Consider the following 12,533-nt stretch of genomic DNA (forward strand, 5'->3'; position numbering starts at 1 on the left):
GGAAAAGGGTGAGGGATTCTTTGCACATGGCTCTAACTTTAGTTCGTCACTAAATCTCTGCCTACAGAAAAATTTTAGAATATACAAACTGCATTGAGGCACTTGTGTGAAAATGCCTCCAGGCTTATAAAAGGGTAATTAAATATATATACATACACTCTCAGAGTATCTGGGTAATATAACTTTCAGATTTTAGAAGAGTGATATTACATTTTTGAATTAATTTTTACACAGAGAAGATGCCTCAGTGTGGCATAGTGGAAAGACTGCAGGCTTTGGACTCACGCCAGGTTTTGAATCCTTAAGCATGAAAAAGTGCTAACCCTCTCTGTGGCTCAGTTTTCCTACTTTTCCCACTATAAAAGAACTGTAGCAACCACTTTGGAGATTTGGGGAAGAATTGGAGATAATATCTGAAACCACACATGCAAAACCTGGAATGTAACAGGCGCTCATTAAATGGCAGCTACATTCACACATAATGATGAAAGAAAACAAGGCAGTATTTTTCTTTGTTGGTGTTTTTAACAATCATTAATGAGATTGTGAAACTTGAGTTGGTAAAAATCAACTCAGCTCCATTATAGTGAGTGAGTCACTGACAAGCCATTCTTCATCAGGTTTCTGATTCTAATTATCAACTAATTCTTCAATATGCTTTCATTCATACAGGGGCAGTGAGGAGGGGTTTCTTATTCTTAAAAAAAATAGGAGGTTATCTATGATACAATTCTGATCACAGCATAGGTAAGCACTCCTTAAAATTTTTGCATCATCACTTGACTTCCTTAGCCTACCTGCTCGCATTTACAGTTGCTTAAAAATCTAGTGCAAGAGAAGAATGTATTAACAGTGGAAGCCTTCCAATCCAGTTTAAGTACCAACTGTTGCATATCATTAGCTATTACTTCTCTGAACAGTTCCCAAACTGCATCTCCCTCCAAAGTGGTGCCACCACATAGGTAGCTTTAGCTTCCCAAAAGACAGTCCTTTCAGCCCACCTTGTAGGCTTTTAGCCTTATACAACTAATGGAAAATTACAAAGTACTTAGAAACTATACAATTCCATGGATAGTCTACAGTGCCTGGGTGTCCGATCTTTTGGCTTCCCTGAGCCACATTGGAAAAGGAAGAATTGTCTTGGGCCACAAATAAAATACACTAACACTAATGATAGCTGATGCACTTTAAAAAAAATGCAAAAAACAACTCAACGTTTTTAGAAAGTTTACAAATTAAAAAATCTCACAGTGTTTTAAGAAAGTGTACAGATTTGTGCTGAGCCACATTCAAAGCTATCCTGGGCTGCAGGTTGGACAAGCTTGACCTACACATTGCTGTGATTTTACTAAAGAGTGTCCAGTCCACCACTCCAGTCACAGATTTCCTCATTTTTTGTGAACACACGGTGATCATCCTTCCTTGTAACTTTCCCCATGGTCTTCCAATTCAAATGCTTTTTCTTATCCTTTCTCCACATCAATCCCTAAACCTGAACTGACACCCAAGAGTCAGTTCCATTTACAGTGGCCTCCAAGACTTTCCTGCTACTCCAACCCCACTGTGAACTCATTCAAAAGTATTTCTTGAATACCTCCAATGTGCCAAGCCAGGCCCACAGCATCCACTCTTGTTTGATATTTATTTATCTACTGCTTTGGAACAGTTCTTCTGTCATTAGTTACCTCCAGTCATCTAAAGGATCATTGTGTCTCTTGTCAGTTTGTTAAATTTTAAATATACTTCCATTTCCCATAATTCCAGAATAGTTCAGTATCACAAAGAAGATCCTTATTAAGATTTTGAATAGGCCAGGTGCAGTGGCTCATGCCTGTAATCCCAGCTCTTCAGGAGGCCAAGGTGGGCGGATCACGTGGTCAGGAGATCGAGACCATCCTGACTAACACAGTGAAACCCAGTCTCTATAAAAACCATAAAAAATTAGCTGGACATGGTGGCATGCATCTGTAGTCCCAGGTACTTGGGAGACTGAGGCAGGAGAATTGCTTGAACCTAGGAGGCAGAGGTTGCAGTGAGCCAAGATTGCACCACTGCACTCCAGCCTGGGCAACACAGTGAGACTCCATCTCAGGGAAAAAAGAAAAAAATGATTTTGAATTTTTAAAAAAATGAATTTACTAGCAGATACTGCTGCAATAAGTCATTGTTTATTCTTTTGCACTAATAAGTTTTGCATACTTTATTCAATATGATTTTCACCAGGCAGGGTAAAAGATTCAGAACTAGAGTGTTTGTAATGCATTGGATCATGAAAATGTGGTACATATACACCATGGAATACTACTCAGCCATAAAAAAAGAACAAGATCATATCTTTTGCAGCAAACATGGATGCAACTGGAGGCCATAATCCTAAGTGAATTAATGCAAAAACAAAAAAACAAGTATCACATGTTCTCACTTATAAATGAGATTGGGTACTCACAGGCATAAAGATGAGAAAAATAGATAGTGTGGACTACTAGAGGGAAGAGTGAGGATGTGTGGGTTTAAAAATTACCTATTGGGTACCATGCCCACTATCTGGGTGATGGGCTCCATACCGCAAAACCTAAGCACCACACAATATACCCATGTAACAAACTTGCACGTGTACCCTCTGTATCTAAAATAAAAGGTGAAACCATTTTAAAAAGTGAAATGTTTAAATTTTTTTAAAAAGAAAAAAGAACAAGAGTAGCTGGAAGCTGAATACTTCTCTTTGCCTATCCTCACTCTGACTCATGACGATGCTGGCTCCATATCTTCCCATCCCCTCAGCCAGGTGAGCCCCACATTTGTCATGTATGTCAAGTTCCTATCACTTAAGAAATTTCTACAGTCTGTTCTCTACTCTTGCAAATGTTTAAAGTAAAGCATTTTAAAGTATTTATGCTCTCCTCTTATTCTGACTTAACAGAGGTTTTGTATTAAAACTAGAAATATAATTTGAGACTTTATATAAATAAAATTGGAATCTTTCCACATAGACACAGGGGAAACTAAGAATGTCTGTGGAGTGAACAACATAAAGCCATGAGCAAGGAGGTTGGGGTCTCACAAACAGGAACAGAATTGTGAAGGAGCTTCATATAAACATCTTCACATGCTTATGAAGGTAAACCAAGAGGCAACTTGCCTCCTCTTCTTTCCAAAAAAAAAAAAGTTTACAAAAGAGAGAGTTGTTTATAGTCATTCAAAACTCCATATCCATAAAACAGGATAAGGAATGTCTCAACACTGTAGATAAAAGTCATTTGGAGAGAGAACACTCCCTTTAATCCAAGGAATGTATGCTGATTAGATGAAGAGGGTGAACAAGAGCGATCCAACACCTATTATTAATAATAATAAAATGACTTTGAACTTCTCCAGCCCCTTTCATCTAGGAATTTCAATTTGCTTATTAAACCTCACTTTTACTTTATCACCCCTTGTAAGGAAATAAAACTGTAATACTTAGACTTTATACAGTCTCTTGTAGTTTTAAATACTTCATAATCATTCATTTGTTGTTCAAGGCTATAACTTACTGAGTAAGCTAGGGTAATTACCCCCTTTTATACAGATAGGGAAACTGAGACATAACAACCTCTTGCCAAGACCACACAGTGAGGCCGCTGCAGAGCCAGAATCAAGGCTAACACTTGAATTTATGCAGGGCTTCTTGGTGGGAAAACTAAATCAGTTCCCACGCTTCTTCCTGAACGCACAGGTAGCCTTAGAAGAAGGAACTTCAGAATTTTAAAAAATCAACTCAGAAGAAGTAGAATGTTAAATATTCTGCACACTTCAAACTTAGAAGGACTAGAGAAAGGCTAACTGACAACTCATAACAGAACGGAAAGAGAAAAAGAGGAAGTAGGCAACATTCATTGCTTTTCCAAAGATTCACCCCTAACTTTCACAATGGGTAATTGAAGATGCTAAATAACAACATATAACTTGCACTTTATGTATACATTGGCATTATTTGATTGCAGCTCAAACTGCCTTTTAACCCATTCTTCTCTGCCCACCCACCAAGCACCAGGGAAGAGGCTGGCAATATCCTAAGTGTATTACATTTCAAATCCTCCCTTAAGTTGCAGTGACAGCAACATCAGTGACAACTCTTGGACAGTACAGAGCATTTTTAGCCCTTAGAACCTACTCATTTGAAGTTGCTGAACTTCTGAAGAATAATTGTCTTAAATATCATATTTTAAAATTCAAATATTATACTGAAAAAAAGCAAATACTTTATCAGGCATTTGTGGTCACTTGACCTTTTCCAAACCTAGAATGTTAGCCTTATTAAAATCCACAGCTTTTCTGCATCTTTCCATTGGGAAAGGGAGGAGGGAAAGACCTAACCCTTACACAAGTATGTTATTTAACTTCAGAGGCCACTGAAGTATTTTATTTCCTTTGTGAACTTTCCAAGTGCCTTCTGCCCTAGGCAAAAAGCAAAGAGTGAATGTAAGGAGTGTTGAAACCAAAAGTGGCTTGGCTGCTCCTGTCAAAAAATAAAAATCAACATGTCCAGAAGTTGAGATAAATACCCTCCAAACGTGCATCTTGTACATGAAACAGGGTCAGATCAGGCCGGGCCAGGTCATTGTCCCCAGTGGTAGTTATCGATGGAAAACAATGTCACAGGCAAAGAACCCTGGACCAGAGAGTTCCCCCTACCTCCCATATCCCCATACCCTAAAGACAGATCATGCACTTTGGCCATGTATAGAAAAGCAAAAGTAAATAAACCATTCCTTGATTACTAATCTCAAACTTCAGGCGATGTGTGAATGAGATGACCTGGAGTACAAGCGGAACTCCACATTCCTCAGCAGAAACCTAACACCATGTGTATTTCCGTCAATTTAATACATTAGATTTCATTTAATTCTGAAGCCAGCCTCTGATTTTCTGTAAAGTATTTTCTACTCTTCCATTAGCCCACCCTGTAAAACAACAACAATTAAAAAACAGAAAAAAGAACCTCTAGACCTTTCATTTTATTTTCCAGAAATATTGCCAATTTTGCCAAGTTAAAGCCAAGATTCACCACCGCCTGTTCCCCACCAACCACACCAAAATCTGAGAAAAACAATAGTTTCAGACATGACAAATACATTGCAAGAAGAGTCAGAACAAGCAAGTTATGGAAACAGGAAAGTATTTAAAACCTTGAATAAAATATCCTTGAAGCACTTAAAACACACACACACACACACACACACACACACACACACACACACACTCATTTCCAAGTCAAAGGACACATTGGAAGTCCTCTTAAGGAAATATAATTTGACAATGGACTGCCTAGTAGAAATTTACACATTTATACCGCTGGTAAAAGCTGTTCACTAGGTGCAGAACAGCTAGACTCCAAGTTCATGGAAGAAACCGTCTCTTCAAATCTCAATAAAAGGTTAGAAGGCAGTAGGCTTGGCTTTAAATCTGCCAAGCTGGCTTGTGGGGCAGCTCATTTTTTTTATACAAGTCTTCATTCAAAAACAAAATGAGACCCAACTGTCCCTTGCAATTACATTTCAGTGGCTTGAGCTGGGTGTTTGTGTTTTTTCTAGGTGATTAATAGCGCTCACATTTAAATGGTCACAGTCAGCCTCTGCAGTCATTAACACCCCATTAAGATGGATGAGAAGAACTTCGCACCTTTTGTTTCAGTCTGCTGGGCCCTGGACTTAACAAAACAGCGAGGCACTGATTTAGGAAGGGAAGATTATCTGTACAACCAGACAAGCTAAAACTTCCTTTAAAAACAAACAAATTTTCAAAATCCCTTATAAAACCTTATTTTTGGAAACACTCTTCAAATATCATCTTAAGAACATTAAGCCCAAAGTTTCCCTGTACCTGAATTTATGCATATATTTGGCATGGTTCTTTGGTAATGTTTGCAGAGCTCTGGGTTTCTTCACGACTGTTGCCTTTGCTCAAAGCCTGCAATTATGATCGGGAGACTTCTGTTTCTAAGGAAAAGCAATAGTAACATGAGTATCTAGTTGCCTTTGAGGAAAAATACATTAGTGAAACTCTATGTGTGACAATCAAAACACTGGCTCCATTCCTCCCAAATGGTAGTAGGAACCTCATGTATTTGGAAAATTGAAGTAAGCGTAATTGGTTCTATTTAAAGGAAAACGATGAAGAAGCTAAAAGTCTACAGCAGTATGCTGCCCAAGATTGTGTTTAACCACCAGAGTGGTCACTGACACTTGTATTTTTAATTTCTCCTCAAAAAGCATTCTCTCAAGCGCATCCAGTGTGGTGACAGTGGTGAATTTGTAGCAAAACCACTTGTTCACAAACTTGCAACACAGAGTACTTCACCTTTTTGTGTTGAAGTCCTCACAGAGAGAGTAGGATATGCCTTCCTTTCAGAACGAAAACCTGCATTTAACTGATAGGTCTGTTCTGTGAACAGGTGGACAGTCAATCAACATGGTATCGCCATTGTTACCATTTTGACTTATCAATTAAGAAAGTTAATTTATTGGATTAAAAGTTATTTATGCTATTGCCTCTTGTTATCTTCCATTGAAGCAAGCATTTTTCAAATCATACAGAAAAGTATATTTTTAAAGCAATATGCATATCTTAACCCAGTCACATAAAAGTTCAGAATCCACGTGCATCTCACATCCTTCACCTGAGTATTACACATACACACACACGTCTGATATTTCCTTGTTATACTTTCATGTATTATAGGAAAAGTTTTTCCCAAGGAGCAAATGTAGCAATGTATCTTCAACATTCCAACAAGTTATTCACACCTAATTTCTACAGAAGGCAAAATTCTTTCTTCTAGCTATTTGAAGATCCCAATAGTTTTAAAAATTATTAAATTCCTATTCATCCCCAATTTTAAAATTATAAAGTTAACCATTTTCTCTCTTCTCTCCTATCTGAAGGACTGTCCTGCTCCTATCAAGGGCCAATCCCTCTACTAATGTTGTAAAATTCATCCTCCTCATCCTCTCTAGGATTTCATACCCTTTTTACTGCATCATCGATTTCCTTCTCTCAGCTGGATCTTTCCCATCAGTACACAAGCCTGCTGTAACAAGAATGCCCTCACCAGATATCAGATCTGCTGGCACCTTAATCTTGGACTTCCCAGCCTCCCAAACTGTAAGAAATAAATGTGTGTTACTTAAACCTGTTTACGGTATTCTGTTCCGGCAGTCTGAATTAAGACAGATCTCATATCCCCCACCAATTGTTACTCCATTTCTCTGCTGCAATTCACAGGAAAAATTTTCAAAATAAATTCTCACATTCTTATCTGCCATTTTTATTTCTCCTCCCTCCAGCCCCATTTGTTTTCTGTCCCCACCACTGCACTGATATTGTCATTGTCACAGCACAACCAGCAAGCTCCATATTATTAGTTCTCTAATTTTTTCCGTGACCTCATCCTAATTGGGTTCTCAGTAGTGTTTCACATGTTGTCTAATTTTCCATTTCTGGAATACACTCCCCACTCTCCACCCTGTGGTGATTTTCCTACTTCCCTGGTCAGTACTTCTCAGGCTCCTTTATTGGTTCTTCAGCATCCACCTGACATCTGATTTTAGAAAGGTCCAAGGCTTAGCCTTGTGCTTTTTATCATCTTTTAGATGGAATGATAGATAATAATATTTGAGGTGAACCAGGAAAATCTTCCTTGAGAAAGAAACCATTCTGCTCATTCTCCATCTTCTTTGCCTGGGGAACCAAACATGGAGGCCAAGGTAGCTTACTGTGGCAGGAAGAAAATCTGTAGGGTATGGTATTTAGAAAGTGGACATGAGCAACAGTGCTAAATGCAACCAGCAATGAAGTAAAATGAGCATTGAGGTGTGTCAATTGAATTTTTCAACATAGAGATTATTAACAACCTTAGAGAGAATTCTTTGGGGCAATGAGGCAGAAGGCAGCTGAGAGTGGATAGGGCCGCAAGTGAGAACAGAGCAGAAATAAGGATAAGAGACACTTGTTCAATGGCTAAGTAGTCACATGCTTTAAAATTCTTTGGAATAAGCAGTATGATTCATATGTGTATGTAAGTTAACTTTAATCAGACCTCAGTAGGAGGTTAGTTAGCACTTAGAGGAATGTCATCAGGAATCCAGACTTACAGAGGCACTAAGACAAGTGCTTCAAATACTGTCTCAATCTACCCCAGATAGTTAATTACCTTAATGGATGTTGGAAATAAATTTTCTTTTGTGAAATGTTCATGATATTTGGGAACAAAAGAGATTGTGTGGGTTCTATCTTCTCCATCTGAAAGAAATTAAAGAATCTAGCAAATCTAAGAGCCTAACACCTTCTAAACACAGCCTAGGTCTGCAACTCCTGTGTCCTCCACACATATGGGGCTCTGATGTCCCATCCAGTTAGAAGTCCCACAGAATATCAGGTGTCGCTTTAGAGTAATTATTTTATGCAAATCCCAAATGACAGTAATTAAAGTCTTCGTTGATTTTATAGGAACTGGTTTTATACATTTTGTGCCTATTTTCTAACAAATATTGATATGAGTAGCAGATTTCAAACTGAGACTTGCATCCATTGTAACACACTACTTGGAAGGAAGATTACAAGGAGGAGCCATAAATCCTTCTCTACCTCTGAGGATCAGAAAATACCGATGTTTACCAAAATACCCTATTTTTGAACTGCAAATTTAGCTTGAGGTCACTTGGTAGCAACTCTTTAGAAAAGTGTAGCTGTGAAAGGAAAAAGAAAGGCAGGCAGTAGATAGATGGAGGGAGAGCCAACTAAAATCAAGAAAGTGGTTTTGGAGGGCACAGTGGCTCATGCCTGTAATCCTAGCACTTTGGTAGGCCAAGGTGGGAGGATCACTTGAACCCAGGAGTTTGAGGCCAGCCTGGGCAACAAAGTGAGACCCCTCCTCAAAAAATAAATAAATAAACAAATAAATAAAAGGAAGAAAGAAAAGATCAGCCAGCGGTGGTCCCAGCACACCCTGTGGTCTCAGCTACTCAGTAGGTGGGAAGATCCTTATGCCCAGAAGTTCAAGACGGCAGTGAGCCACTACACTCCTGCATGTGCAACAGGGCAGGGCAAGCCCCTGTCTCAAAAAAAAAAAAAAAAAAAAAAAAGAAAGAAAAAGATTTTTGTGTTCATTTTTGTTTAGTTGTGTTTCTAAATGGAAGAAAAGGAAGAAAGGAAGAGAAGATCAGAGACTTAAGACACAGGAATAAAATGAGAAAGAATAGTGAGTGGTAGCCAAGAAGCAGAGGAAGAAGGGACTTAAACATAGGGAATGATAGGCTTTAGAAATATCAGGCTCCCTCCCATAGTAAACAGATGGAAGGAAATGAGGACGAGGCAGTGGTGGGTAGCTTTGCAGATTTTATAGCAGAGATTTGAAGCTCTTACCTATTTCTCCCTGAGGTGAAATACAGGTAAAATCATTCTTTGAGGATAAGTGGAGAGGTAGATAATCCACAGATTTTAAATTCTCCAAATATAGAATTGATCAATGGAACTCAAGTTTAATATCTAGAGTTTATGGTGTTGGTTATTCTGAAGCTATCAAGATTGTGCTTATGTAAGAATATAAAGGCCAAAAAAATCTGTGAATTCACAGTGAAATTTTATTTTGCTTTTTCCTAGAGTTTCCTTATTTCCAGTGCTCAAAATGGAGAAGGTGATTTAATCAGTTCATTTGAGAACTGGATCACTGCCTAGTAAAAGGGAGTATGATGTCCATTACAACATAAATACCTCAGTAAAAGGGTGTAGTCACCCCTGTAGCCACAACCATATTTCAAGGGAGTTAGGGGAAAGAAGGTTGATATAAAGAGTATTAAACTAAATTTTTTCTTTTGCTTTGCTTGCCTTATTTCTTAAGTAATTTGGGAACAGGGACCTGCTTTCATTTACCTGGTTTTGAATTTGTTTCAAATCAGCTTTTGGGTTATTGTTTGTTTTGCAGCTGTCATTCTAGCGTCTATTATTCCATTTCAAAACCCACATTTTAAGTCATTATCTTTTAGATGCCAGTCATATGGGAAAGTACCTGCTATAAATTGCCAGAGAGCAAAATTTTAGTTTCTCTACTACTATTTTTATATTAAATGGAAATATTGGTTAGTATACCAAAAAAAAATTCTTTTTCTGTTTTCTTCTTAACTTTTTATCCTATATGAAGCTCCAGAAAACCAGTGTTTGACAGAGAGGTTATACACAAAATGCAAAGGTTAGAAACTATGTGGATTATTACTACATATGGTCTGGGGTTTGGGTATTATTGAGACTTAGAAATCTGGAGTATTTCGTCTTGATCCTAAAGTCCCGTGGAATGCTTTGGGTGTCTCACCACATGGTGGAAGAGATGGGAGAAAACTGGCAGAGGCTCTCCCTTCTCCCCAGTTTAACTGATTGAGACAGGGCAATTTTGCCGGAAGAGTCTGTTGGCAATCTGTAGGTCTCAGCTTGCTCCTCTATGCCTTGCTGCGAGAAAGAGCTGTTGGAAGAGAATCAAGGCATGAAACTTTTGCTGCTCTGGTTTAAAGCTTATGAAAGCAAATGATCTCCAGGGCACTAATCCTTTCACCTTAGTAAACATGCAACAAATCTACACGAAAGGAAAGCTGAAAGACATCCCATTTCTCCTCCTGTAGCAACTCAGGCTCCAGACTGACTAATAGGTGTCTCATGAGTCTCTGCAGGAGGAGAAACGTCGTAAGAAAACAAAAAAGACAGAAGCTGGAGAGTAAAAAAAAATCACGAATTCCCATAAAGCCCAAAGTTGCTCTGACTAGAAGCCATGTGTTATTCCTCCTTGTCCTTACCGCACAGATAAAGATAGTTTGACAGAAATCAACATGGGTTGCTAATAGTCATTTTGCTTTATTTTTAAACTCACAACAGGATGTCAGGTTTTGTGTTGTTTTACTTTTTAATCAACCCCATTCTTTCCTATTTACTGGCACAAACTCCCTCGGCAACTTGCTGTGTCAGGGAATGACTTTGAGAGGCAATCTATTAAACTCAAACTGAAGGATTTTTTCCCCCTGTAGATCTGTTTACCAATTTTAATTATTGATTGAAAATTGTTTGCAATGGATAAAAATACACACTGAAGGTAGGGGGTGAAAACAAAAACACACACCCAAACCCAGAGATATTTTTCCTCTTAGTCATACATTTCTTTTAAAATATTGGTATGGATTGTCAGTGTATTTGAGGACATTTGGCAATCCCTACCACTGCTTTCATCTCCGGAAATTGAGTATCAGGTCAAACTAGTGGTTTTATCAGGCCCTTATCAGCAAACAAGAGGATGAAAAATAGCATTTGATATATAGTCCCTAGAGAAAGTGGTGAGGCAACCTGGCACCAAATTACAGGAAAACTCCAATTATGGATGTTATACCAAGATTTTAATCAATAAAGCTGTGACTTTTCCCCACCAGGGACACATTGCTTGGTGAAATACCTAAGCTTGCTTTAAAAACCTGGTCTCTGGGCAGTGTAGGAGGAAGAGAGGGGAGAAATGAAGAGGGTCATACTACATCTAATCCAAACGCCTTTAAAGAGAAGAGAAATCCATGTTGGAACAAATCTAGGCAACCATCAAATGAAGATGTCCTTCCTGAATAATAGAAAGGAAAGTCACCCCACCCCAGCATGGGGATTTTGCCAAAGAGCAAATCACGGATTTATGTTCCCCTTTCAGTCTCTTCCCTCCAGTGTCATGATGGGAAATTCTCTGAAAATTTCAGCTATCACCCATTATAAAGCATTAACAGAGGTCTCACAATGACTGGGGATTTTCAGCCATCTACAAATGAGACAAATGCAGCTGGAGGACTGAAATTTTCCCCTTGCTGCCCCAGAGACAGACTGGGACACTGAGGGCCCCAGATTGAGAACATCAAGAAGTCTTTAGAGGTCATCATTTCAAAGTCATAGGAATGGGTCTTTATATTACAGAAGGGAAGGGAGCGAGGATAGGGAGAAAGATGAGATCTGAAGTCAGACCAAACTTTAGAGCTACAGTGTAGGATTGCCTGAACCTGATGGTGCGACCAGCATACACACACCCATCATATATATATCCACCAAGACATAGAGGGTGGATATAAAGCACCTGACTTTACCAAAAGACCAGAAGAGAGGTGAGATTGCAAACTGAATGCATCAATAAGATGATCTCTATGAGGGACCATGGGAAATATTAAACATTAACTGCAAATTTCCCCCTACTGCGTGGTCAGTGCCTTAAGTTAACCCAGCCCATCTTAATATCAGTTATATCTACTCCTTGAGTGGCAGTGGTGAAGGAACAAATGGACAGGATAGTCAAGGGACCTGTAGCCTTCCATAGCCAGGCTCTGTTGGCCAAGAGTAGGATACATGTCATCTTCTGTTAGCCACAGTTTCACCTGCCTGGTTTCAGTTACCTGTAATCAACCACGGTCCAAATATATTAAATGAAACAGCAGACAATCCTCACTTCGGAAGGTCTGTTAACCTAACTCTTCGTCACAATGCCTGAATCA

The sequence above is a fragment of the Aotus nancymaae genome, unplaced genomic scaffold (assembly GCF_030222135.1).
Source record: "Aotus nancymaae isolate 86718 unplaced genomic scaffold, 86718_ANA_hifiasm-v0.15.2.pri h1tg000014l, whole genome shotgun sequence".
NCBI lineage: Eukaryota > Metazoa > Chordata > Mammalia > Primates > Aotidae > Aotus > Aotus nancymaae.